A 5,354-nucleotide genomic window follows, 5' to 3' on the forward strand; every position below is an offset into this window, starting at 1 on the left:
GGATCGTCTGCAGGTGCAAGTCTGTGTGACCAAGAATACCACAAGCTGGACTGGCATCTATCACCCAGCACGTGACTTTATGCGCTATGTGAAGCCTGAAGAGCAAAATGTGGTCAGGGCGAAGCAAGCAAATTTTCTCACTTATAAAAAAGACACATAGAATTTGGATTGGTCAGCCTACGGCTAACGAGTAAAAGGACTGTTGGTACAACCACGCCATTGCAGCTCAGCTGTTTCAAGGTGAGAGAGTTTTTGCATTGCAGTTTGCAAGTTCCTTATCTTGGTTTTCTATTTCACTTCTGTATGTATTCTAGTAGCGGAAACATAGTAAGTCTTGCTGAATTGCATATGAAAGTAAACGATGAGCAAAGACCGAGTATTAGAAGCAGCCGTTCTCTCTCAAGCTGTCCGGTGCAGTTATATGGTAATTGTGTACTTTTTCCAACTTCTGAGTGAATGTTAGTGGAGGACAAACAGAACTGATGTGAACCAAGCAGAAAATAGGCGAGCGCTGTGCTTTCTTCTGACATGTGATCTCTCTTATTTTTGCCTTGAGCTTCTTCAGGAACAGACTGCCAATTGGGCTGCGCTGTGCACTGGGGGTTTACAAGCTTCACAAATGGGTGAGCAGGTTTTCACCACGAAACTCATTTTTTGCTTTCAATCTGAATGCAGATCCTGAGGGATAAAAGGCTGGCGTGTGCCTTAAAACAAACAGGCTCCGCGTCAGTGGAAGTAAGCATCGCTGGTCTTTCGGGAAGTAAGGGGATACAGAGACCCGTAAAGCCAAATCTGGGTCTTAGGACAAACAACTGCCCAGTCAGTCACTGCATCATGACGTGGCAAGATGGGCGACAACTGCCTGAGTTGCTCAGCTGCCCTCTTCCCTTAGGCGACGGAAAAGTCTTGCTGTTTTGCCTACAGCCCCAGAGCCAAGCCCTGGGAAGAGTCTTCAAGACAGATCCAGATCCTATAAACTGCAGTAGATCCTGCAATGGAGATTAAAAATCAGCCCTGGGTTTACTTTTAGTCTTATTGCCAACGGGCTTTTGCACGTACATTTTCTCCAATAAAACCTGCTGCCTTCCTCAGCCAAAACCCATCCCTTCTACCGTGCCAGAAAAAACCTGGAGATTCATGGGCTGAGAACTTACACGAGCGAGTGTGACCCTGAAGGTGAGGGGTGAAAAGCACTCACTAGGCTGGAGGAGATTTCCATTGCTGTCCACGAAATGAAAATCTCGTATCCGCCAGCCACTGGCTACAGCCGATATTCTGATCGGCACCGTGGAGTCTGCCCCAGAGCCATAGGAGCTCAGCTCCACAGTGATGCTTTCCATCATGTATGATTTCCTTTGTACATCTCGGCCGGTATGCACAAGTAGGCTTTTCCTTCTCTAACCCCCATGGCGTGCAGGGCTCGACGGACTATTCAAGGCAGAAGACTGCAGAGTTTACTCCGTAACACATTACCGCTTTTTCTAGGATCTGGTTCCTTCTACCTCAAGAGACCTGTTCAAAAACTTGAACATTTCTTTTACTGACTTTTACATCCCAATAACCATGTTTAAGGTACTATTATCCAGCGTAAGATTATGTGCAATTACCTCCTTCTCATGTAATTTTGTTCTCCAGAATTACCACTCCCCTTTCATTTGTTACAAGGAATATTTTATACACCTTTATGAATTCATCCAACTATGCAGTAGATCAGAACACATAATTTCATCACACTTACTTAAGTGCCTTTTAAACATAATTAGAAAATTGGTGCAAGTCAAACTAAGCTGCAGCGAAGTTTTCTCCTTTCCTGCCTGTTTTTCTTCCCACCAATCCTCAACGTGCTGCTCCCCCTGATGTGGGCTCCCGTCAATCCCGGGGCCTCATTCCTCGCTGGCTCTCCGCTGTTAACGTGGTGACCCTCCTGCTACCAGTGTCCCAGTCACTGCACATGCAATTTGCCGTCTCCACCTGCTGCCAAGCATACCTTCTCCTACCGGGTATGGTGGGAATGCTTTTAAAGATCAAAACATCCTGTGTATGTTCCTCCACGTCTGTGGCATCTTTCCATTATGAAGTGCCACCTAATGAATCGTACAGAGTTGTTGTTGTTGTTATCATAAACTTAATTTCTTTGTTCTTTCTGTTCAGCTCACAGTTTTCTTAATGTAAGCATTAAGTAGCCACAATAACAGCCACACTGATGTTACTCCAGGATTACGGAAACACACCTCAGAGCAGAATTTAGTCCCTCTTACAAAGAACTTTAAATTAACTAAATAGCTTACAATTAATGAGCTTATTAGACAGATGAGATAAAGAGTCTCTAGTTTCCATGCAAAAGAGAGAATGCTTTTTGCTTTGGCAGGACAAGCAACTACTTCAGTTGCCTCGGCACATTTTTTGAAGGAAGCAGCGCGTCTGTGGCTTCACCCTCCTCTACAGTAGAGTATTGGATTTGCTGCCTTGAGAAATCTAGGTCTAATGCTGTATGTAAGTTCTTGTTTTCCTGTGATTAGAGTCTAATCACCGTTCCTGTTTTGCCACTTGTGAGTCAAGCTGGTAAATCTAAATGTTGTTTCTCTTCCGCACAGCCCTTGCATTGGTTCACATTCTCCTGTGCACCGAGCAGCTTCTAAATAAGTGTCCACACAGCACTTAAGCTGAAATAACTCCTTCCTGAGTAATAAAACTGCCAAATCATCGTAGGTAAAGGTAGCCATTCGCCAGGCTGCTGCCAGTGGTCAGGCCCTCCCGCAAGCACACATCCTCCGTGCTTCTGAATGCCCTGCGGCTGAGCACAGTCAGGTACCGTCCCTGGTTCTCAGCGCTGGGAGAAGGCAGCCACTTGCCTATATCATACATCCATGCTGGTCCGGAGAGCCCTTCACAGATCACATGCACCCTCAGCCCAAGCTCCGACTTTACAGGCAACCTCACCTAGCAAGGGGTAATTGCTGATCTATCACACAGGCTTTGCAACCGCTGCACTGCCAGCAACGGCAGAGAAGACACCACAATATGTGGATAGTGGCCATACTTGTCCTGGAGTTCACTTTTCAGGTTATAGGGACGCAGCTGTATTTTGGACCTTCCTGTTATCTCCCTTATTTCATCAAAATAAATGAGTTTTTCCCCTCTCCTCCTACAACTTTTTAATTTGAACAAAGGACAGTAAATCTGCTGTAACAAATAGGATTAAATGGTTTGTCTGCTGCAATATCTAAACTTTTAAAGATGCCAGTCATTCCTCCTTTGATGATCCTGGACTTCAGCAGCTGAGATCCTCTCAAAGCACAAGCAGTGAGAGATGTCTCAGCAAAGTTCACTCACGTGCTGCTCTTCTCAAGGTCAGCACTCCTGCATTTTCACTGATCCTCATTATAACTCCACATGGGCATTTTCTTAGGAACAGTTTTTTTCCTGTAAATTACATGAAGGTACAACTGGCATTTCTCCAGAGGATCACGAACAAAAACTGCGACTTTTCTCTTCTTATGCAAGTGGGTACTGGTCCTGTCCCAGCTAGATGAACTGTGGACTTTTCTGGACATCAAACCACGTAGGAGTCAGCTCAGCCTTATAAATTTATGAAAGTGACCTTCTTTCAGAGTAAAATGTAGCTGTGAAATTCTCAGTGACTTACCATCAGATGTTCAGGTACCTCTGGTGCATTATGTTCTCTGATGGATTGCCAAGATGTTTCTTCTCCTAAAGCAGTTTTGAAGTCTCCTGGAAAGATTTGTTTTCCCTAAAGAGAGTGAGGGCAAAGTCCAGAGTACCTTGTGCCAGCACATGCTACAAAAAATCAGCAATTCACGCTTCCCTCTGCAAAAGGCACAGCTCCTCTCTCTGCATTTTCCTGAAGGTTATCTTTAAGTCTCCTTGTGCCCAACACACTGTGTCGTGCCCCCATCGTTTACTGAAATCAGAGCACACCCTTTGAGAAATTCTCATGCTTACGTGGGGAAGCTGCCTGTAAGAGTTAGGTTGAAGAGTGAATTTGCTTCATTTTTAATGATTTTGGAAACTATGCTCATTTATGACAGCTTTCGGGAACCAGTTTAGTGCATTTTCAGGGTTCCAGATGCCCTTTCTGTACTCTGCCCTCCAGGGAGCAAAGCCTTCTGAGCCACAGTGTCTCCTCTTACTAACCCTCTCCCCCCGACAGACTCCTGTAGCCCTAGCTAGTCCTACCCACCACAGGCACCTCTCCCTGCAAGCACTGGTTTCCCTTCAGGAACCTGTGCATCCCCTCCATGGATTTCAAGTTCTGAGTTTTTTCAGAGTTCAGAGCAAATCCTGATCACTGTATCCTCATCCTCAGCAAACGCTGCTGCTCCCCAGAGGAGGTGCTGGAGGAACTCTAGCATCACTAACCCATTGTCCCAAACTGCCCTGGGAGATAAGCGAGAGTGCTGACAGCGAAAGCTGGACTGCCCACGTACTGGCAAAGTCTTAGCAAAGTTCTTTTGCCTTAAATCTTCAGCATGTAAAATGCAGATGTCTCCACCTGACCTCATCATCTGAGGTTCTTCATTACAGTCAACAGAGTGAAAAAACACAGCTTCAATGCGTCTCTCTCAGACACCTTGTTTAGGATCAGGTGATCCAAACTCTGGAAGAGCCTAATCCTTTCCGTTGACCCTCACGCTGAGCCAGATGACCCCTCTGTTTGGAAACAAAGCCATTTTTATACAAATAGCAGGGCACAGAAATTACTCGTAGACAGATTGCCAAAAGACTCTCAGGGACATGTCTGATTTTAAGTGCATGAACAATCAGACAAGCCCCACTGATGTCAACAGATTAGTCACAAAAACAAAAGGAAGCAAGAGCTGAAAAGCCTTGCTAAATCATATTCTCACACAGTAGCAGGCCTCAGAGGATTACAGCTAATGCTATACTAATGTATTAAAATACAGATATTTTATAGCTACTATTAAATGATAAGAAAATCATTTACGACCTCTAAGTTTAAATGCCAGAAATTTTGTAAGGAAGTGCCTGCAACTCTAAGTCAGAGATGGAAGAGATTTCCGTTAGATCCAGCTGAGTTCACAATTGGCCACACCTTGCTGCCAAATTGCGACAGACCCAATACTCTTGTGTATGTGGCCCTCCAGTCCCTTTGCTTGGGGCAGCAGCTGATTTTGACACCTCAGGGCACACTTGCCCGTCTGACAGCATCTAATCTTTGTGAGCGAGGCTGCACCATCACAATGTCCTCTTGCACCCGACCTGTAGAAGAGACTACACTTTTACTGTAGCTACGACTTCGAATCCTGTGTTAGCGTTATCAGTGATCCCAAGCTGTTGTCAGTAATGGAAGCGAAGCCACATGCCCAGTTTTG

This window comes from Pygoscelis adeliae, unplaced genomic scaffold (assembly GCF_000699105.1).
Source record: "Pygoscelis adeliae isolate BGI_AS28 unplaced genomic scaffold, ASM69910v1 Scaffold174, whole genome shotgun sequence".
In the NCBI taxonomy this organism is placed as follows: Eukaryota; Metazoa; Chordata; class Aves; order Sphenisciformes; family Spheniscidae; genus Pygoscelis; species Pygoscelis adeliae.